This window comes from Scyliorhinus torazame, chromosome 7, assembly GCF_047496885.1.
Source record: "Scyliorhinus torazame isolate Kashiwa2021f chromosome 7, sScyTor2.1, whole genome shotgun sequence".
NCBI classification, from domain to species: Eukaryota; Metazoa; Chordata; class Chondrichthyes; order Carcharhiniformes; family Scyliorhinidae; genus Scyliorhinus; species Scyliorhinus torazame.
The window spans coordinates 274,213,235-274,236,596 of NC_092713.1; the positions used below are offsets into that span (position 1 = coordinate 274,213,235).

General features: G+C 50.4%; 1 long non-coding RNA gene across 1 annotated transcript in view; it reads left to right on the top strand.

The window, feature by feature from the left end:
- The window catches only part of LOC140427047 (uncharacterized), a 340,763-nt gene extending 318,168 nt beyond the window's left edge, over positions 1–22,595 (top strand). The window contains exon 4 of the long non-coding RNA XR_011948373.1: positions 21,034–22,595. This is a non-coding gene — a long non-coding RNA (uncharacterized lncRNA). The remainder of the gene's footprint in view (positions 1–21,033) is intronic.
- Positions 22,596–23,362: the final 767 nt, after the last annotated feature.

The following is a 23,362-nucleotide window of genomic DNA, read 5'->3' on the forward strand; positions in this document are numbered from 1 at the left end:
GAGGAAATATAACTTAGGAGAGGTTACTGATCGAGGTGTTAAGATTCAGAACAGAGGTAAAAAAGCCAACATAAGTGTACTTTACCTGAATGCTCGTAGTATTCGGAATGAGGTAAATGAGTTGATGGCGCAAATCATCGTGAATGACAATGATTTAGTGGCCATTACTGAAACATGATTAAAGGATGGACACGGCTGGGAGTTAAACATCCGAGGGTATCAAACTTTTCGGAAGGACAGAGTGGATGGTAAGGGAGGTGGTGTAGCTCTGTTATTTAAGGATGACATCCGGGCAACAGTAAGGGATGACATCGGTGCTATGGAGGATAAGATTGAATCCATTTGGGTGGAAATCAGGAATATTAAGGTGAAAAAGTCACTGATAGGAGTAATCTATAGGCTACCAAATAGTAACATTATGGTGGGGCAGGCAATAAACAAAGAAATAACTGATGCATGTAGAAATGGTACAGCAGTTATCATGGGGGATTTTAATCTACATGTCGATTGGTTTAACCAGGTCGGTCAAGGCAGCCTTGAGGAGGAGTTTATAGAATGTATCCGTGATAGTTTCCTCGAACAGTATGTAATGGAACCTACGAGGGAACAAGCGGTCCTAGATCTGGTCCTGTGTAATGAGACAGGATTCATTCAGGATCTCATAGTTAGGGATCCTCTCGGAAGGAGCAATCAGAATATGGTGGAATTTAAAATACAGATGGAGGGTGAGAAGGTAAAATCAAGCACTAGTGTTTTGTGCTTAAACAAAGGAGATTACAATGGGATGAGAGAAGGTAAGGTAGACTGGGAGCAAAGACTTTACGGTGAAACGGTTGAGGAACAGTGGAGAAGCTTCCAAGTGATTTTTCACAGTGCTCAGCAAAGGTTTATACCAACAAAAAGGAAGGACGGTAAAAAGAGGGAAAATTGACCGTGGATATCTAAGGAAATAAGGGAGAGTATCAAATTGAAGGAAAAAACATACAAAGTAGCAAAGATCAGTGGGAGACTAGAGGACTGGGAAATCTTTAGGGGGCAACAGAAAGCGACTAAAAAAGCTATAAAGAAGAGTAAGATAGATTATGAGAATAAACTTGCTCAGAATATAAAAACAGATAGTAAAAGTTTCTACAAATACATACAACAAAAAAGAGTGCCTAAGGTAAATATTGGTCCTTTAGAGGATGAGAAGGGAGATTTAATAATGGGAGATGAGGAAATGGCTGAGGAACTGAACAGGTTTTTTGAGTCGGTCTTCACAGTGGAAGACACAAATAACATGCCAGTGGCTGATGGAAATGAGGCTATGAGAGGTGAGGACCTTGAGAGGATTGTTATCACAAAATAGGTAGTGATGGGCAAGCTAATGGGGCTAAAGGTAGACAAGTCTCCCGGACCTGATGGAATGCATCCCAGAGTGCTAAAAGAGATGGCTAGGGAAATTGCAAATGCACTAGTGATAATTTACCAAAATTCACGAGACTCTGGGGTGGTCCCGGCAGATTGGAAATTAGCAAACGTGACACCACTGTTTAAAAAAGGAGGTAGGCAGAAAGCGGGTAATTATAGGCCAGTGAGCTTAACTTCGGCAGTAGAGAAGATGCTGGAATCTATCATCAAGGAAGAAATAGCGAGGCATCTGGATGGAAATTGTCCCATTGGGCAGACGCAGCATGGGTTCATAAAGGGCAGGTCGTGCCTAACTAATTTAGTGGAATTTTTTGAGGACATTAACAGTGCGGTAGATAACGGGGAGCCAATGGATGTGGTCTTTCTGGATTTCCAGAAAGCCTTTGACAAGGTGCCACACAAAAGGTTGCTGCATAAGATAAAGATGCATGGCATTAAGGGGAAAGTTGTAGCATGGTTAGAGGATTGGTTAATTAATAGAAAGCAAAGAGTGGGGATTAATGGGTGTTTCTCTGGTTGGCAATCAGTAGCTAGTGGTGTCCCTCAGGGATCAGTGTTGGGCCCACAACTGTTCACAATTTACATAGATGATTTGGAGTTGGAGACCAAGGGCAATGTGTCCAAGTTTGCAGACGACACTAAGATAATTGGTAAAGCAAAAAGTGCAGAGGATACTGGAAGTCTGCAGAGGGATTTGGATAGGCTAAGTGAATGGGCTAGGGTCTGGCAGATGGAATATAATGTTGACAAATGTGAGGTGATCCATTTTGGTAGGAATAACAGCAAAAGGGATTATTATTTAAATGATAAAATATTAAAACATGCTGCTGTGCAGAGAGACCTGGGTGTGCTAGTGCATGAGTCGCAAAAAGTTGGTTTACGGGTGCAACAGGTGATTAAGAAGGCAAATGGAATTTTGTCCTTCATTGCTAGAGGGATGGAGTTTAAGACTAGGGAGGTTCTGCTGCAATTGTATAAGGTGTTAGTGAGGCCACACCTGGAGTATTGTGTTCAGTTTTGGTCTCCTTACTTGAGAAAGGACGTACTGGCACTGGAGGGTGTGCAGAGTAGATTCACTAGGTTAATCCCAGAGCTGAAGGGGTTGGATTATGAGGAGAGGTTGAGTAGACTGGGACTGTACTCGTTGGAATTTAGAAGGATGAGGGGGGATCTTATAGAAACATATAAGATTATGAAGGGAATAGATAGGATAGATGCGGGCAGGTTGTTTCCACTGGCGGGTGAAAGCAGAACTAGGGGGCATAGCCTCAAAATAAGGGGAAGTAGATTTAGGACTGAGTTTAGGAGGAACTTCTTCACCCAAAGGGTTGTGAATCTATGGAATTCCTTGCCCAGCGAAGCAGTAGAGGCTCCTTCATTAAATGTTTTTAAGATAAAGATAGACAGTTTTTTGAAGAATAAACGGATTAAGGGTTATGGTGTTCGGGCCGGAAAGTGGAGCTGAGTCCACAAAAGATCAGCTATGATCTCATTGAATGGTGGAGCAGGCTCGAGTGGCCAGATGGCCTACTCCTGCTCCTAGTTCTTATGTTCTTATGTCACAACTATTTAGAGTATTCATTTTACATGTACATATCAGAATGAAGCAATTAATCAATCGGGGGCCCTGGTCATCCTCTGTGATCGTCGCAGTTTCGGCGGTGATGCAGGCGCCGGCTCGGGCATCCGTGACTCCGGGAGCGTGACTTCGGCTTCTTCGGTAGCTTCATCACCCCTGGGTGGGACCAGCGGAAGAACCGATCCACCTGGGAAGGGGGCAGCCGTGGGGTGCGCCATTGGGAGGGAGGGTGGGGTTGGTGGGGGTGAGTGGGTGGGGATCCAGCGAGCGCAAGGCCCCATAGGGAGACCGTATCCTGCCGGCCGTCGAGCTACGCCGTGTAGGCGTACTGAGGGTTAGCGTGAAGGAGGTTGACCCTCTCTACCAATGGGTCCGACTTGTGCGCCCGCACGTGTTTGTGGAGCAGAATGGGTCCAGGAGCTGCCAGCCAGATTGGGAGCGAGGTCCCGGAGGAGGACTTCCTAGGGAAGACAAAGAGATGTTCATGAGGTGTTTTGTTTGTCGTGGTACACAGCAGTGATCGGATGGAGTGGAGTGCATTGGGAAGGACCTCCTGCCAGCGGGAGACTGGGAGATTCCTGGACCGTAGGGCCAGTAGGACGGTCTTCCAGACCGTTCCGTTCTCCCTTTCTCCCTGTCCGTTTCCCCGGGGGTTATAACTGGTCGTCCTGCTCGAGGCGATGCCCTTGCTGAGCAGGAATTGACGCAGTTCGTCACTCATGAAGAAGGACCCCCTATCGCTGTGTATGCAGGTGGGGAAACCGAACAGGGTAAAGATATTGTGGAGGGCTTTTATGACTGTGGTTGCGGTCATGTAAGGGTAGGGGATGGCGAATGGGAACCGTTCAGATAGTACGTGTTGTGGTCGGTGGAGGGAGCAGCCCTTTGAAGTCCATACTGAGGCATTCAAAGGGACGGGAAGCCTTTATCAGGTGCGCTTTCTCTGGCCTGTAGAAGTGCGGCTTGCACTCCGCGCAGATTTGGCAGTTCCTGGTGACGGTCCTGACCTCGAGGGAGTAGGACAGGTTGCGGGTCTTGATAAAATGTAAGAATTGAGTGACCCCGGGTTGGCAGTGGTCCTCATGGAGGGCCCGGAGTCAGTCCACTTGTACGTTGGCACATGTGCCGCGGGATAGGGCATCAGGAGGCTCGTTTAGCTTCCCGGGACGATACAAGATCTCATAGTTGTAGGTGGAGAGCTCGATCCTCCACCGTAAGATCTTGTTGTTCTTTATCTTGACCCGCTGTGCATTATCGAACATGAAAGCTACCGACCGTTGGTCAGTGAGGAGCGTGAATCTCATGCCGGCCAGGTAATGCCTCCAGTGCCGCACAGCTTCTACTATGGCCTGGGCCTCCTTTTCAACGGAAGAATGACGGATTTCTGAAGCATGGAGGGTGCGTGAGAAGAAGGCCACGGGCCTGCCCGCTGGGTTGAGGGTGGCCGCCAGAGCTACATCGGACGCGTCGCTCTCGACTTGGAAGGGAAGGGATTCATCGATTGCGTACCTCGTGGCCTTTGCGATGTCCGCCTTTATGCGGCTGAAGGCCTGGCGGGCCTCTGCCGACACGGGGAAAACCGAGGATTGGATTAGTGGGCGGGCCTTGTCCGCATAATTGGGGACCCACTGGGCGTAATATGAAAATAATCCCAGTGTTTCAGGGCAGTGGGGGAGGGGAAACTCCATGAGGGGACGCATGCGTTCGGGATCTGGGCCTATGACTCCATCATGCACTACGTAGCCGAGGATGGCTAGACGGTCGGTGCTGAACATGCATTTGTCCTTGTTGTAGGTTAAGTTAAGGGTTTTTGCGGTTTGGAGGGATTTGCAGAGGTTGGTGTCGTGGTCCTGCTGGTCGTGGCCGCAGATGGTGACATTGTCGAGGTACGGAAACGTGGCCCGCAAACCGTACCGGTCAACCATTCGGTCCATCTCCCGTTGGAAGACCGAAACTCCATTTGTGACACCGAAGGGAACCCTTAGGAAATGGTAGAGCCGCCCATCTTCTTCGAATGCAGTGTACTTGCGGTCGCCCGGGCAGATGGGGAGCTGGTGGTAGGCGGATTTGAGGTCCACCGTGGAAAAGACCTTGTATTGTGCAATCTGATTGACCAAATCAGATATGCGGGGGAGAGGGTACGCGTTGAGCTGCGTGTACCTGTTGATGGTCTGACTATAATCGATGACCATCCTGTGCTTCTCCCCGGTCTTTACAACCACTACTTGAGCTCTCCAGGGGCTGTTGCTAGCCTCGATAATACCTTCCTTCACTAGCCGCTGGACTTCCAACCTAATGAAGGTCCGGTCCTGGGCACTGTACCGTCTGCTCCTGGTGGCGACCGGTTTGCAATCCGGGGTGAGGTTCGCAAAAAGGGAAGGCGGGTCGACCAAAAGGGTCGTGAGGCTGAAGACAGTGAGGGGGGGTATAGGGCCGCTGAATTTAAAGGTTAAGCTCTGGAGGTTGCATTGGAAGTCCAACCCCAGGAGCGTGGCAGTGCAGAGGTGAGGGAGGACGTAGAGTCGGAAATTTTTTATTTCTCTTCCCTAGACCGTGAGGTTCGCTATGCAGAACCCCTTGATCTCTACAGAGTGAGACCTGGAGGCCAGGGAGATTCTTTGGTTAACAAGATGTATGGGAAGAGAACAGCACCTTATCGTGTTGGGGTGTATGAAGCTCTCTGTGCTCCCGGAGTCGATCAGGCAGGAAATTTTGCACCCGTTGATGAGCACAGTCGTCGTCGCGGTCGAGAGCGTTCGGGGCCGAGACTGGTCCAAGGTCACCGAGGCGAGTCGTGGTAAAAGTTGAAGATTTTCCTCGGGCGGTGTGTGGTCATCCAAATCGGGGTCCTGAGACTCCAGCCAAGATGGCGACACCCACAGGTCGCACATGGCTGGGGGTGGGCAAGATGGCGGCGTCCATGCATCGCACGTGGTCCCTGGGGAACAAGATGGCAGCACCCGGGGCCCGCACGTGGCTCGGGAAAATGAAGATGGCGGCGCCCGCGGCCCACACGTGGCCCGTGGAGAGAGTTGTGGTGGTGGCCCCGGTTCGCCCCTGGAGACATCGGCGACCGCCCGGGCCTGGCATACCGCCACGGAATGGCCCTTTTTCCCACAACTTTTGCAGGTGGAGGAGCGGGCCGGGCAGCGCTGCCGGGGTTGCTTGGCTTGTCCGCAAAGATAACAGCGGGCCCCCCCCGGGGTTGCCTGATAGCCGCGCGGCACAAGCTTGTGGGGGGATGGGGGATTCATCGGGGTCAGCCGCGGGTTGGTTCCACGCTGCCCAAGGGGCTGCCTCACGGTCGGGGACGTACAAGCGGGCGTTTCGGGAGGCCACATCCGAGGAGCTAGCAAGGGCCCGTGCCTCCTTGGGGCCTAGTGTCTCTTTCTCCAGCAGCCGTTGACGGATTTATGAGGACAGCATACCTGCAACGAATGCGTTCCAGATTAAAAGTTCTGTGTGGTCGCTAGCTGAAACTCACGGGCAGTCCCAGTTCCTACCTAGCACCAGGAGCGTGCGGTAGAATTCATCCAGCGATTCCCCCGGGATTTGTCGCCTTGTCGCATGCAGATGTCGGGAGTAAACCTGGTTTACTGGCGAATGTAGTGTCCTTTCAACAGGGCCATCACGGCCTCGAAATCGTCCGCATCCTCAATGAAGGTGTAGATCTCTGGGCTCACCCTTGAGTGGAGAACTTGCATCTTCTGGCCCTCCATGGGTGCAGTCGTGGCTGTCCTGAGCTACCCGTTGAAGCACGCCAGCCAGTGTTTGAAGGTTGCCGCTGAGTTTGCCGCGTGGGGGCTGAGTTGCAGACACTCCGGCTTGATTCGGAGCTCCAGTCTTTAAAATCAAGTCCAATAAATTGGTGCTCGATCAATGACTCCAGAAGCGAGATTGGATGACAATTGAAGGCTTTATTGGACTAGATGTTTCCCCCAGCAGCGCAGGTACAGAATGCAGCTGCTAGGGAGACACAGACTCTCATACTCCGCCTTACTGGGCGGAACCAGCAGGCAGGCTTTACCAATGATCTTCCTGTCTGAGGTACCTCCCACGCCAATGATCATACAGCCTCAACCTCGGTACCGTAATACCGCTAATACCGACTACCTCACCTACGCAGACACGGGGAGAATGTGCGAACTCCACGCAGTCAGTGACCCGGGTCTGGGGTCAAACCCGGGTCCTCAGCGCCCTAGACAGCAGTGTTAACCACTGCGGCACCTGCTGCCCGACCTTGCCACCAAGCTGATGAAGCAATGGTGCACATGTATGCAGGAGCTGAGACATTCAACCTTGAGCTCTACAACCCTGAGATTGTAACTATTGTGGGGAGAAGAGTCTCTTCACCAAGTTGGTGAACAGGGATGTTCAAGCCATCGCTTTGACTCTTCAACAGCTCACTGATACAGCTTCCAAATGGTGACCTCTGAAGGTCACTACCTGCAGTGGAATGATACATAGTTGCTTTTCACAATGTGCTGAGGAGCAATGGAATAGGAGCAAGTCTGTGATGAGCCAGACCAGGACTTGGCATCAGGAAAAGCATATGATCTTGCAGGTTTCATGTTGCCTGATCACCTTGCAGTTCGTAAGATCAAGGGCTGACCATGAGGACACACTGATTGTGTGTCAAAGGAGACTTCTCAATGTCATGCAGCCAAGCATCTGACCTCATCATTCTTGGGTGTCACGCCTCCATTGTAGCAATGAGATTAATGGAACACAGGAACCCAAACTGAAACTGCCAGATGAGAGTTTCATTTCGGGAAGTATGCCACAGCCAACTGAGTCATCTGTAAGTGCAGTCACACTAGCGACATTTCATTTGCTCCTTTGTCCCAAATGTGATTTTTATGTCTCATCATCAATGTAACACATTTTGCATGGCTACCATGGTCATGACGGATCTGATTGAGAAGCCCTGCCAGATGGAAGGCATGCAGCTAACATTCCACTCAAGATCGTATAAGTGCCCATACGTCTTTGAGGGTGCTGTCGTGTTTGGGATGCTGGATAAACACATGAGCAGCACTGATTCAGCACTTTCTATAATAATAATCTTTATTGTCACAAGTAGGCTTACATTAACACTGCAATGAAGTTACTGTGGAAAGCCCCTAGTTGCCACATTCCGGCGCCTGTTCGGGTACACAGAGGGAGAATTCAGAATGTCCAATTCACCTGACAGTGCGTCTTTCGGGACTTGTGTGAGGAAACCGGAGCATCCGGAGGAAACCCACGCAGACACTGGGAGAACGTGCAGACTCCACAGAGACAGTGACCTGATGCACTATCAATTACCACAAAGACGAGAATAGTGGAACAATCGAGGCTTTATTGAGCAAGATGTTGTGCCTCCTGTAGCTGGAACCAGAATGGCTGCAGCACAGAAGAGCACACACATTTATACGCCGCCTACTGGGCAGAGCCAGCAGGCAGGGATTTACCCTTGTATCTCTAATATACGGGCAGTGCCGTAATACATATAATATACTACTAGTGGTGACTACCACATTCACCCCCTGTTAAAACAAAGAGTCTGGTGGGAGTGGTGGAAAACATTACAAGTTAAGTCTGTCAGGGGCCTTGACCCTTCTCTGCGATCGCCTCAGTCCTGATGGTGATGTGGGCGCCGACTTGGTCACCTGTGACTCCGGGAGCGTGTTGTCCTCGTCTTCGTCATCCCTGAGTGGATCCAGTGGGAGGACAGACCCTGCTGGGGTGGGGGCTGCGGTGAGGTTCGCTGGAGGGAGGATGAGTGGCGCGGGGTGAATGAGGCAACCTGGGGGGGGGTCAGGTCGGGGGTCGTGGAGTGGGGATCCAACGGGTGCCAGGTCCCGAAGGGAGACTGTGTCCTGCTGCCCGTCGGGGTGTGCCACGTAGGCATACTGCGGGTTAGCATGTAAGAGGTGGACTTTTTCGACCAAGGGGTCCGACTTATGGATCCGCACATGCTTCCGGAGGACGATGGGTCCAGGAACTGTCAGCTATGTTGGGAGTGAGACCCCGGAGGTGGACTTCCTGGGGAAGGCAAACACACGTTCGTGAGAGGTCTCGTTAGTGGCGGTGCAGAGGAGCGATCGGATGGAATGGAATGCGTCGGGGAGGAGCTTCTGCCAGCGGGAGACCGGGAGATTTGTAGACCGCAGGGCCAGCAGGACGGCCTTCCAGACCGTCCCGTTCTCCCTCTCCACCTGCCCGTTTCCCCGGGGGTTGTAGCTAGTCGTCCTGCTCGAGGCGATGCCCTTGCTGAGCAGGAACTGACGCAGCTCATCGCTCATAAAAGAGGATCCCCGATTGCTGTAGATGTAGGTGGGGAAACCGAACAGGGTGAAGATGCTGTCCAGGGCTTTAATTACCGCGGCAGAAGTGATATCGGGGCATGGGATGGCGAAAGGGAACCAGAAGTACTCATCAATCACATTTAGAAAGTACGTGTTTCGGTCGGTGGAGGGGAGGGGTCCTTTGAAGTCCATGCTGAGGCACTCAAAGGGGCGGGAGGCCTTCACCAGGTGCGCTCGATCTGGCCGATAGAAGTGCAGCTTGCACTCTGCGCAGACTTGGCAGTCTCTGGTGATGGTCATGACCTTCTCAATGGAGAAGGGCAGGTTGCGGGCCTTGATGAAATGGAAGAACCGGGTGACCCCCGGGTGGCAGAGGTCATAAGGGAGAGCCCGGAGTCGGTCCACTTGTGCGTCGGCACATGTACTGCGGGATAGGGCATCAGGGGGCTCATTAAGCTTCCCCGGGCGATACAAAATCTCGTAATTATAGGTGGCGAGCGCGATCCTCCACCTCAAGATCTTGTCATTTTTGATCTTGCCGCACTGTGTATTATTAAACATAAAGGCAACCGATTGTTGGTCAGTGAGGAGAGTGAATCTCCAGCCGGCCAGGTAATGCCTCCAATGCCGCACAGCTTCCACAATGGCTTGGGCCTCCTTTTCGACAGAGGAGTGCCAAATTCCGGAGGCATGGAGGGTGCGGGAAAAGAAGGCCACGGGCCTGCTTGCCTGGTTGAGGGTGGCGGCCAGAACTACGTCCGATACATTGCTCTCCATCTGAAAGGGGAGGGACTCGTCGACCGCGTGCATCGTGGCCTTGGCGATGTCTGCCTTGATGTGGTTGAAGGCCTGGCGGGCCTCAGCTGCCAGGGGGACAACTGTGGACTAAATGAGTGGGCAGGCCTTGTCCGCATAATTAGGGACCCACTGGGCATAGTAGGAGAAAAACCCCAGGCATCGTTTCAGGGCCTTGGGGCAGTGGGGGAGAGGGAGTTCCAGGAGGGGGCGCATGCAGTCGGGGTCGGGCCCTAGGACTCAATTTTCCACGATGTAGCCAAGGATGGCTAAGCGGTTGGTGCGGAACACTCATTTCTCCTTATTGTATGTGAGATTAAGGAGTTTGGCGGTCTGGAGGAATTTTTGGAGGTTAGCGTCATGGCCGCAGATGGTGACGTTATCTAGGTACGGGAAGGTGGCCCCCAATCCGTACCAAAGAACAAAGAACAAAGAAATGTACAGCACAGGAACAGGCCCTTCGGCCCTCCAAGCCCGTGCCGACCATGCTGCCCGACTAAACTACAATCTTCTACACTTCCTGGGTCTGTATCCTTCTGTTCCCATCCTATTCATATATTTGTCAAGATGCCCCTTAAATGTCCCTATCGTCCCTGCTTCCACTACCTCCTCCGGTAGCGAGTTCCAGGCACCCACTACCCTCTGCGTAAAACACTTGCCTCACACATCTACTCTAAACCTTGCCCCTCTCACCTTCGACCTATGCCCCCTAGTAATTGACCCCTCTACCCTGGGGAAAAGCCTCTGACTATCCACTCTGTCTATGCCCCTCATAATTTTGTATACCTCTATCAGGTCTCCCCTCAACCTCCTTCGTTCCAGTGAGAACAAACCGAGTTTATTCAACCGCTCTTCATAGCTAATGCCCTCCATACCAGGCAACATTCTGGTAAATCTCTTCTGCACCCTCTCTAAAGCCTCCACATCCTTCTGGTAGTGTGGCGACCAGAATTGAACACTATACTCCAAGTGTGCCCTAACTAAGGTTCTATACAGCTGCAACATGACTTGCCAATTCTTATACTCAATGCCCCGGCCAATGAAGGCAAGCATGCCGTATGCCTTCTTGACTACCTTCTCCACCTGTGTTGCCCCTTTCAATGACCTGTGGACCTGTACTCCTAGATCTCTTTGACTTTCAATACTCTTGAGGGTTCTACCATTCACTGTATATTCCCTACCTGCATTAGACCTTCCAAAATGCATTACCTCACATTTGTCCGGATTAAACTCCATCTGCCATCTCTCCGCCCAAGTCTCCAGACAATCTAAATCCTGCTGTATCCTCCGACAGTCCTCATCGCTATCCGCAATTCCACCAACCTTTGTGTCGTCTGCAAACGTACTAATCAGACCAGTTACATTTTCCTCCAAATCATTTATATATACTACAAAGAGCAAAGGTCCCAGCACTGATCCCTGTGGAACACCACTGGTCACAGCCCTCCAATTAGAAAAGCATCCCTCCATTGCTAATCTCTGCCTTCTATGGCCTAGCCAGTTCTGTATCCACCTTGCCAGCTCACCCCTGATCCCGTGTGACTTCACCTTTTGTACTAGTCTACCATGAGGGACCTTGTCAAAGGCCTTACTGAAGTCCATATAGACAACATCTACTGCCCTACCTGCATCAATCATCTTAGTGACCTCCTCGAAAAACTCTATCAAGTTAGTGAGACACGACCTTCCCTTCACAAAACCGTGCTGCCTCTCACTAATACGTCCATTTGCTTCCAAATGGGAGTAGATCCTGTCTCGAAGAATTCTCTCCAGTAATTTCCCTACCACTGAAGTAAGGTCAACCGGTCAACCATTCAGTCCATCTCTCGCTGGAAGACCAAGACCCCATTAATGACGCCGAAGGGAACCCTGAGGAAGTGATAGAGGCGGCCAACTGCTTTGAACGCAGTGTATTGGCGGTCCTCCGGGCGGATGGGGAGCTGATGTAGAAGGACTTCAAGTCCACTGTGGAAAAGACTCAATACTGCACAATCTGATTGACCATGTCAGATGTGCGTGGGAGGGGGTACGCGTCGAGCTGCGTGTACCGGTTGATGGTCTGACTGTAGTCAATGACCATCCTGTGCTTCTCCCCAGTCTTCACTACCACCACTTGAGCTCTCCAGGGGCAGTTGCTGGCCTCAATGACCCCTTCCCGCAGAAGCTGTTGGACCTCTGACCTGATGAAGGTCCTGTCCTGGGCACTGTACCGTCTGCTCCTAGTGGCGACGGGTTTGCAATCCGGGGTGAGTTTCGCAAACAGGGAAGGTGGATCGACCTTAAGGGTCGTGAGTCCGCAGACGGTGAGGGGAGGTAGGGGTCCGCCGAATTTTAAAGTTAGGCTTTGGAGATGGCACTGAAAATCCAGGCTGAGTAACAGGGCAGCGCAGAGGTGGGGGAGGACATGGAGCCAGACGTTGCTGAACTCAACGCCTTGGACGGTGAGGGTCGTGATGCAGTACCCCCGGATTTCCACGGAATTGGATCCGGAGGCCAGGGAGATTTTCTGGGTGACGGGGTGTACCGGGAGGGAGCAGCGCCTTACCGTAGTGGGGTGGATGAAGCTCTCTGTGCTCCCGGAGTCAAAAAGGCAGGTCGTCTCGTGCACATCGATCTTCACCGTCGCGGTCGCGAGGTTGCGGGGCCGGGACGGATCCAGGGTGATAGAGGCGAGCTGCAGCAGGTGCTGGGAGGTCCCAGGCTGGTCAACGGTAGCGGAGGTAGCAGCAGGTGATGAACGGCCAGACAAGCAGGAGTCCTGAGGCGCCGTCCGAAATGGCGGGCGCACATGGCGAGCGGCATCAAAGATGGCGGCGTCCACGGGCCGCACGTGGCTGGCGAAGGGGAAAATGGCGTGCCACTGGGTCGCACGTGGGGAGTGTAGGAATGCCGGGCCTGGAAACAGCGGCGACCGACCGGCCCTGGCAAACAGAAGCAAAGTGTCCTTTCTTCCCACACCCGTTGCAGGTCACGCTCCGCGCCGAGCAGTGCTGCCTGGGGTGTTTGTTTTGCCGCAGAAATAACACTTGGGCCCCCCCAGAGTTGGCTGGCTGCCGCGGGACGCAGGCTTGCGGTGAGCTGGTGTCGGCAGCTGGTGGGGCCCACGATGCCCACGAGGGTGCCGCGCGGTCGGGGGCGTAGCACTGAACGGGAGGCCACTTCTAACGAATTAGCGAGCTGCCTCGTTCCCGCAAGATCGAGCGTACCCCCTTCCAGTAGCCACTGGCGGACGTACGCAGACTTCATGCCGTGACGCAAGTGTCTCTAATTAAAAGTTCTGTGTGCTGGACTGCCGAAACTGCCTGGCAGTCACAGTTCCTACCTAGGATGTGCAGAGCACGCCAGAAATCGTCCAGAGACTTCCCGGGGAGTTGCTGTCTCGTGGCCAGGAGGTGCCTGGCGTATACTTGATTTACTGGTCGAACGTAGTGTCCCTTCAGGAGCTCCATCGCTTCGGAGTAGTTGGGCGCATTCCGGATGAGGGAAAAAATGTCAGGGCTCACCCATGACTAGAGGACTTGGATCTTCTGCGAGTCCAAGGGTTCTTCAGCGGCTGTGCTGAGGTAGCTTTCGAAGCAGGCTAGCCAGTGGTCAAAGTCGGACATAGCATTGGCTGCTTGAGGGCTCAGCTGCAGGCGGTCAGGCTTGATGCGGAGATCCATTGTTTAAAAAATCTTGCTCATTAAATTGATGCACTATCAATTACCACAAAGACGAGAGTAGTCGAATAATCGAGGCTTTATTGAGCAAGATGTTGTGCCTCCTGTAGCTGGAACCAGAATGGCTGTAGCACAGAAGAGCACACACATTTATACGCCACCTACTGGGTGGAGTCAGCAGGCAGGGATTTACCTTGTACCTCTAATATACGGGCAGTGCCGTAATGCATATAATATACTACTAATAATCTTTATTGTCACAAGTAGGCTTACATTAACACTGCAATGAAGTTACTGTAAAAAAACCCTCTTCGCCACATTCCGGCGCCTCTTCGGGTACACAGAGGGAGAATTCAGAATGTCCAATTCACCTTACAGTGCATCTTTCGGGAATTATGGGAGGAAACCGGAGCACCCGGAGGAAACCCACGCAGACACTGGGAGAACGTGCAGACTCCACACAGTCAATGACCCAAGTCAGAAATCGAACCCGAGACCTTGGCGTTATGAAGCAACAGTGCTAACCACTGTGTCATAGTGCCGCCCTGTTGTCTGATGACCTCCTCTGGCTAGCACCTTGTCGCAGCACTGCCACATGCCCTCAAGGCATCCTCATTCTTCAAAGCATCAGAGTTTTCTTTTAGAAATTTTGAGTACCCAATTATTTCCTTTTCCAATTGAGGGGCAATTTAGCATGGCCAATCCATCTAACCTGCACATCTTTGGGTTGTGGGGGTGAGACCCACGCAGACACTGGGAGAACTCCACATGGACAGTGACCCGGGGCTGCGATCGAACCGGGGTCCTCAGTGCCGTGAGGCAGCAGCACTAACCTCTGCGCCACCGTGCTGCCCAAAGCATCAGAGGAATGCGACTGTGTTGTGTGACAATGCAGTGTCATCTGTAACTGCTCGGCTGAAGTTAGAGGAGTTGCAATGATCGTGTTTATGCTGGCCCATGATGGAGGAGACCTCAGGAGTGTCCTCAGCGCATCCCCATAGGAGGTTTCAAAAGAGAGCTGGATATATATTTGAAAGTGATGAATTTCGAGGGCTACAGATGTAGGACTGGGGATGGGACTAGCTAGGTTGCTCTTTTGGGAGCCGGTGCAGACACAATGGGCCAAATGGCTTCTTTCTGTGCTACAAAGAACAAACAATAACAAACAAACCATCTCCCCATCCTCATCCTGAAATCACTAGCAACGAGGGCCTCATGGGCATGCCTGTCTCTCTGTCCAGTGCAGTGGCCCCTTTCCTGCCTCCTCGGTTTCCAGGACCTGATCATATCATCATCATTACATTCAACGTCCTCATTGGAGGAGACATGCAGATCTTCACCTGTCAGATCCTCCCCCCTTTGCAGTGCCAGGTTGTGTAATGTGCAGCAAGCCACAATGATGCGTGACACTCTGGGGATTGTATAGCAGTGCACCACCAGATCTGTCCAAGCATCAGAACCACATTTTCAGGACCCCAAAGTGTTCAACCAAAGTCTCAGTTGCAGCATGAGCCTTGTTATACATTCTCTCAGCAGGTATCCGAGGCTGCCAAATAGGCATCAACAGCTACATTCTTTTTGAATAACCCATGTCCAAGAGGAACCAGCTCTGCATTTTGTGTCAACCCTGGAAGATGTCGGTGATATGAGATCTACTGAGGGTATATTAGTCGTGGGCACTTCTTGGGTATCTGGCGCAATCCTGCATATGTTTGTTATAGTTGCACACCAGCTGAGCATTGAGAAAGTGGAAGCTTTTGTGGTTGGTGTACTGGACTGTTTGCTGCCAGGGAGCTTTTAGAGCAGAGTGAGTGCAGATGATGGCACTCTGCAAATGTGGGAATCAAAATATCTCAGCAAAACCCAGTGCTCTTGCCTGATCTATGTCAACATTGACAAAATTCATTTCATTTCATTTTCAAATGTGGATCATGGCAAAAATGACATCTGTGACCTGCATGCATTTGTGGGTGGGGGTTTGCGAAATCATGCAGCGGTCCCCAGTGGAGCCCTGGAAGGAGTCACTGCAGTAGAATTAGGTGCAGTGGTGACTTTCACTGCAACTGGCAATCGATGTCCTCCAAGTTTCCCTCATGCCAAATCCTGCTAAAGATGGCATAAGTGAGTGATCAGATCCCTTGACATGCGCAGGTGTGCCGGCGCACTGGTTCTCGCTCCTCTGTTGCAGCACATAAGATATCGATGAACCCTGGGCTTGTGAGTCACCTACAATTTGTGTTATCTTCTGTGTCTGGCCAGTTTAGCTCAGTGGGATGGACACTGGTTTGTGATGCAGAGCAAGGCCAGCAGTGCGGGTTCAATTTCCGTACCAGCTGAGGTAATTCAGGAAGGCCCGCCTTCTCAATCTTGCCCCTCGCCTGTGATAGGTTGATCCTCAGGTTAAACCACCACCAGTCAACTCTCCACCTCAATGGGGAAAGTAGCCTATGGTTATCTGGGACTATGGTGACTTTGCCTTAGCAGATATATAACTCTTAGGGCTAAGAAAAGATCAAAGAATATGGGGGGGAAAGCGGGAACAGGTTACTGAGTTGGATGATCATCGTGAATAGTTGGACAGATTCAAAGGGTCGTATGGCCTACCCCTGCTCCTCTTTTCTATGTTTCCATATTTCCAAGGGGTTCCTCTAGCTTGTTCAGGCACCCAGTAGTTCTGTACTTTGATAACTCTGGTGAATTTGAAGGCAGCAGATGTGGAGTTAAAAATAAGAGAACGAGGGCAGCACGGTGGCTCAGTGGTTAGCACTGCAGTCTCACGGCGCTGAGGTCCCAGGTTCGATCCCGGCTCTGGGTCACTATCCGTGTGCAGTTTGCACATTCTCCCCGTGTTTGCGTGGGTTTCGCTCCCACAACCCAAAGATGTGCAAGGTAGGTGGATTGACCACGCTAAATTGCCCCTCAATTGGAAAAAATGAATTGAGTACTCTAAATTAAAAAAATAAAATAAGAGAGCAATCATTGCCATTTTGAGGGATCAGTGGTGATTGAACTTCTTCACTTGCCTGTCTACAATGCATGTCAATTCTCTACCAGCCCGCTCATGCCACCCAAAACTGCTTCCCAACCATCAAGATCTACGGTGAGCTGTTGGACAATGTGGATCATTTCCCAGACCCTGGGAGCCTCCTCTCGCTGCGATAAGACATTGACGACAAAATTAAACATCGACTCCAATGCACCAATGCAGTCTTTGGACGCCTGAGGGACAGAGTACTCGAAGTCCGACACCTCATATGCAGCACTGAGCTCATGGTCTACAGAGCAGCCGTGATCCCCGCTCTCATGTTTGCATCAGAAATATGGACATTGTACTGCAGGCATCTCAAATCCTTGGAGAGATATCACCAACGTTGCCTCTGCAAAATCCTGTAAATACACTGGCAGGATAGGTCAACCAACATGAGCCAATAACCCAGTAACGAGGCACTGGTTACAAAGAACAAAGAAAAGTACAGCGCAGGAACAGGCCCTTCGGCCCTCCAAGCCTGCGCCGACCATGCTGCCCATCTAAACTAAAATCTTCTACACTTCCGGGGTCCTTAATCCCTCTATTCCCATCCTATTCATGTATTTGTCAAGACGCCCCTTAAACGTCACTATCACCTCTGCTTCCATCACCTCCTCTGGCAGCGAGTTCCAGGCACCCACTACCCTCTGTGTAAAAAACCTGCCTCGTACATCTCCTCTAAACCTTGCCCCTCGCACCTTGAATCTATGCCCCCTAGTAATTGACCCTTCTACCCGAGGAAAAAGCCTCTGACTATCCACTCTGTCTACGCCCCTCATAATTTTGTAGACCTCTATCAAGTCACCCCTCAACCTCCGAAGTTCCAGTGAGAACAAACAGAGTTTATTCAACCTCTCCTCATAGCTAATGCCCTCCATACCAGGCAACATACTGGTAAATCACTTCTGCACCCTCTCCCAAGCCTCCACATCCTTCTAGTACTGTGGCAACCAGAATTGAACACTATACTCCAAGTGTGGCCTAACTAAGGTTATATACAGCTGCAACATGACTTGCCAATTTTTATACTCAATGCCCTGGCCAATGAAGGCAAGCATGGCGTATGCTTTCTTGACTACCCCCTCCACCTGTGTTGCCACTTTCAGTGACCTGTGGACCTGTACACCTAGATCTCTCTGACTGTCAATACTCTTGAGGGTTCTACCATTCACTGTATATTCCCCACCTGTATTAGACCTTCCAAAATGCATTACCTCACATTTTTCCGGATTAAACTTCCTCTGCCATCTCTCCGCTCAAGTCTCCAAACGATCATAAATCCTGCTGTATCCTCTGACAGACCTCATTGCTATCCGCAATTTCACCAACCTTTGTGTCGTCCGCAAACTTACTAATTAGACCAGTTACATTTTCCTCCAAATCATTTATATATACTACGAACAGCAAAGGTCCCAGCACTGATATCTAGGGAACACCACTAGTCACAGCCCTCCAATCAAAAAAGCACCCTTCCATTGCTACTCTCTGCCTTCTATGATCTTGCCAGTTCTGTATCCATCTTGCCAGCTCACCTCTGATCCCGTGTGACTTCACCTTTTGTACAAGTCTGCCATGAGGGACCTTGTCAAAGGCCTTACTGAAGTCCATATAGACAACATCCACTACCCTACCTGCATCAATCATCTTTGTGACCTCCTCGAAAAACTCTATCAAGTTAGTGAGACATGACCTACCCTTCACAAAACCGTGCTGCCTCTCACTAATACGTCCATTTGCTTCCAAATGGGAGTAGATCCTGTCTCGAAGAATTCTCTCCAGTAATTTCCCTACCACTGAAGTAAGGCTCATCAGCCTGTAGTTCCCTGGATTATCCTTGCTACCCTTCTTGAACAAAGGAACAACATTGGCTATTCTTCGATCCTCCGGGACATCACCTGAAGACAGTGAGGATCCAAAGATTTCTGCCAAAGCCTCAGCAATTTCCTCTCTTGCCTCTTCAGTATTCTGGAGTAGATCCCATCAGGCCCTGGGGACTTATCCACCTTAATATTTTTCAAGAGGCCAACACCTCGTCTTTTTGGATCTCAATGTGACCCAGGCTATCTACACACCCTTCTCCAGACTCAACATCCACCAATTCCTTCTCTTTGGTGAATACTGATGCAAAGTACTCATTTATTACCTCTTCCATTTCCTCTGCTCCACACATAGATTCCCTCCCCTGTCCTTTCCCTGGCTACCCTCTTGCTTTTTATATACGTGTAAAAAGCCTTGGGATTTTCCTTAACCCTATTTGCCAATTACTTTTCATGACCCCTTTTAGCCCTCCTGACTCCTTGCTTAAGTTCCTTCCTACTTTCCTTATATTCCACACAGGCTTCGTCTGTTCCTGGCCTTCTAGCCCTGACAAATGCCTCCTTTTTCTTTTGTTACGCTGTGATGAGTGGACCACATTGTCTGCATGTCTGACACAAGACTCCCAAAACAAGTGCTCTGCTCCAGGCTCCACAATAACAAGAGATCATTAAGAGGGCAGAGGCAACGCTATGAGGACACTCTGAAAGCCTCCCTAAATTAATACACCATCTCCACCAATAGGTGGGAATCTCTTGCCTTAGAACGCACATACTGGAGAAGAACCATCCGTGAAGGTGCCAATCACCTTGAGCGTGTAGAGTGGAGCACGTGGACGCCAAGCGTAAACAACGGAAAGAGAGCAGAATCTAGAGCGGCCCACCCACCAATCTCATCAGGCACCACCTGCCAAACTTGTGGCAGAGTCTGAGGATCCAGGATTGCACTATTCAGCCACCGCAGAACCCACCTCCCCCGAGTGGAAGCAAGTCACCCTCGGCGCTGAGAGACTGCCCAAGAAGGGAAGATATTTAAGTCAACTGACCTGCACCTAACCTGTCTCTGCTGTGGCATTATCCTCATTTTGGAAGTCACATTTCAGTTGGGTGTCCGTTCAGTGCTCCAACACTCAGTCAAGGTGTTTCTGTGAAACAGTCCCCACTCGTTGGTCCCAATCAAGCTCTTGCCCTGCAGCCTTATTCCCTTTACTCAGTCCTGTCTTGTCCCTTCCCCAGTGAAATGCTTGCCCTGCAGCAGAGTAAAATCCACCCCTGCCTTGAGCCTGGTCTGGTTATTGTGGAGACTTACCTGGAGAGATGCCCTGAATCCAAGACGGTGCATTTTGAGAAGCCTTATGCTAACCCCCGTGAGCGTTGAGCTAATAAATTTGGACAAATTAACTTCTGAGTCCCGAGTGAAGCACAGGTCACCAGCTGCATGTTGTTGAAATCCTGTTGCAAAACACTCCTTTCTAATTGCACGCCGACATGGGATTTAAATTCAACATAGAGGGATGATTCTGGTGAGAAGGTATAAATGCTCAGGAGATTTAAATGGAGGTTTAGTTACAACTAAACGAAAAGGCCATAACCCGCCGTACAGCACATAGGTCCCAATCGGTGCTACCGATCATGCCGCTCCCAACCCGGGCCAGCTTTTAAGAGTTGATTCTATGAGCCCCAACTGGTGAGCCTCCGCCCATCAGCAGGGGAGGTCATATTCCACGAGCCCCACGGGGAGATCAATTGTGTCGTCCCCGTGGGTATCGTGAGGGTTATTGCATCCCTCTCCCCACAAAGTCCATAGGTCCCTCTGTTCTGGACACAGAGGAGGTCTCCTTTGCCACTTTGCCCGTGGTTGTGCTTCGAACAACTGTAGGGCTGGGTCGGGAAGTGTATAATGCATTGGGAAGTGTCATTTTCATGCTGATCAGCAGCAGAATCCTGTCGGACGTTCGTCTCTGACCATTCTGTCCTCCGAAAGTATTGAGGATTCTGTATCCATATCTATTGCAGAGTCTTCCATCTCATGCAAACTTGGGCCCTGGTCCTGAAGGAGTTGTGTTTAATAAGGCTCTTAAGAGTCCAAAGTAAGCAAAAGTGAACAACATTTATTTTACTACGTGAATACCGATAGAACTTCACCAATACTGTCTTTTGTCAGTCAGTTCTAGACTGGCCAACCTTTTACACAAGCACGGATAAGCTTCCCACCCCAAGCAGGGGAGCTCATACTCCTTGAGCAGCATGGGGAAAACAATCATCCCCAAGCCGTATGTCCCGTGCTAGTTATCACATTGTGCTCCCTGGCTCATGGATGGTGGGCAAGGGGGACAAGGGACCGATTTGTCCGGTGGGGCTACCTCTGATGCGGACTCCCTGCTTTTGAGATTTAATTAAATGAAACATGCCTATTTCAACTGACCCCATGGTTTGTTTCTTCATGCCCCTCTTACAGGTTTGCACTGCCCGCTCAGCTAGACTGTTCAAAGAGGGGTGATGCGGGACGGTTCGGATATGCCTCACCCCATTCATCTGCATAAATCCCAGAAATTCCTCACTTGTGAAGGAGATGCCATTATCGGTGACAAGTGCCCCTGGGATTCCGTGAATGCCGAATAATTGGCCTAGCTTCTCTACGGTGGCTCGGAAAGTGTTGGACGGCATCTGGTACAGATCCATCCACTTTGAGTGGGCATCGATCAAGAGCAGAAACATTGACAGCAGGAAAGGCCTAGCATAGTTGGCCTGCAAACACACCAAGGGCACCCCGGCCACTCCCATCGGTGGAGCAAAACTGATGGCGGGAGCTTTTGACGCTCTTGGCACACCGCACACTGCTGCACAACCTGTCAATATTGCCACCAAGCCCTGGCCATCACATGTAGCTTCTGGCCAGCAGCTTCATTTTGGAAACTCCCAGATGTCCACTGTGTAAGTTCTGCAAAATGTTGTTTTGGCCTTGCCTCAGGACTACCACACAGACTCCCCCAGGAGAACGCCGTCCTCTATGCTCAGCTCCTGTTGCTTGGTTTCGAATACTCGCAGTTGTTCTGGAGGTTTCCCCTGCAGTTCCCCCATGTAGTATGACATGCCGCAATTTTACCAATGTAGGGTCCTTTTGAGTCCATACACAAATTTCTGAGGCTTTGGCAGGTAACGGGCGGGATTCTCCGACCCCCACAGTGGGTCCCCAACGACACAGACAAAACCCGACCCCTAATCCAGTCCACAACCTTCCCCCTGTCGACGGAGGCCCGCCAGGCTTTCAGCCGCATCAAAGCAGACATTGCAAGGGCCACGATGCGCGCCATCGATGAGTCCCTCCCCTTCCAGGTCGAGAGCAATGCGTCCGACGTAGCTCTGGTGGCCACCCTCAACCAAGCGGGCAGGCCCGTGGCTTTCTTCTCCCGTACCCTCCATGCTTCCGAAATTCACCATTCCTCGGTCGAAAAAGAGGCACAAGCCATAGTAGAAGCTGTGAGACATTGGAGGCATTACCTGGCCGGCAGGAGATTCACTCTCCTCACGGACCAACGGTTGGTTGCCTTCATGTTCGATAATGCACAGCGGGGCAAGATTAAAAACGACAAGATCTTGCGGTGGAGGATAGAACTCTCCACCTTCAACTACGAGATCTTGTACCGTCCGGGGAAGCTAAACGAGCCTCCTGATGCACTGTTAAAGGAAACTTTAATTTATGAGGATCTTAACCTGTCGAACTACGCCAAGTTTGGGGGAAGCTTAGTTGATGAATCAAGTCCTGGCGCAATACGACAAGTTGTAATATTTGTAATATTTGTAGACTGTGTTAAGTTGTTCGATTCCTTGTATTATTCGACTGTGTATAGTTGAAGGAATTTATATCATCTCTGCTATTCGGTTATCAGTAGCACTTTGCGAATACTGGAACTCAGCAGAAATTTGCAGTATAAACTTCTCAGGTGCCAAAAAGAATTGTTTTATTTGTAGTCGCTTGATTACAATTTGAAAGTCATTTAAAAGGCAATTCGTAGACAATTCGAAGCTTTCAGAGAATTACAGACATTATCTTTCTTTGCTTAGGCAGACAGCTCGAAAGTAACTTTTAAAAGGTCAAAGTCTGGCAATGAAACATGAAGAGAGAGAGAAAGCTAATCTTCAGCTAAACTCAAAGTCAAAAGTGGACTAACATCACTGACACAGACTGTTAGGCTGACAGAACCCCCAAAGACAATTACCTAAAAACTAAACACTAAAACCAAAACTAAAATGGCGGGGAGAAACTTTTCAGTTATACACTTTCATATCTGTCTTAAGTCGTGTAATTACACCCCAATATAATCCTAATTGGTTTGGGTTAGACTCAAACACATTTGATTTGATGGCAAGCCGTCCATCTTCAATGTGCAACATCAGCTTTTCTGACCTAGCTGTTATCTGCATTGTGAACAATGGTGCCTTCATGTTGCCGTGTAGTCAGTCCCTGTCCTTGACAATTAGCACAAGCAGTGTCAAATTATCTTGCAACTGTGCTGTTTTAATGTCACACTGTCTTTGAAAATATGCATTTGCCAGAACAACGGACTTCAGTAAAAGTGAATTATGCTGTATAAATGGGTATTTAAAACTGGGGCTCAACATTTATGCTTAAACAGCTATCTTTTACCTATACTAGTTGTATTTGAAATACTTGGCTTCTACAACTGTCCCGCGGCACTTGTGCCACTGCACAAGTGGACCGCCTCCGAGCCCTCCACGAGGACCTCTGCCACCCGGGGGTCACTCGTTTGTTCCACTTCATCAAG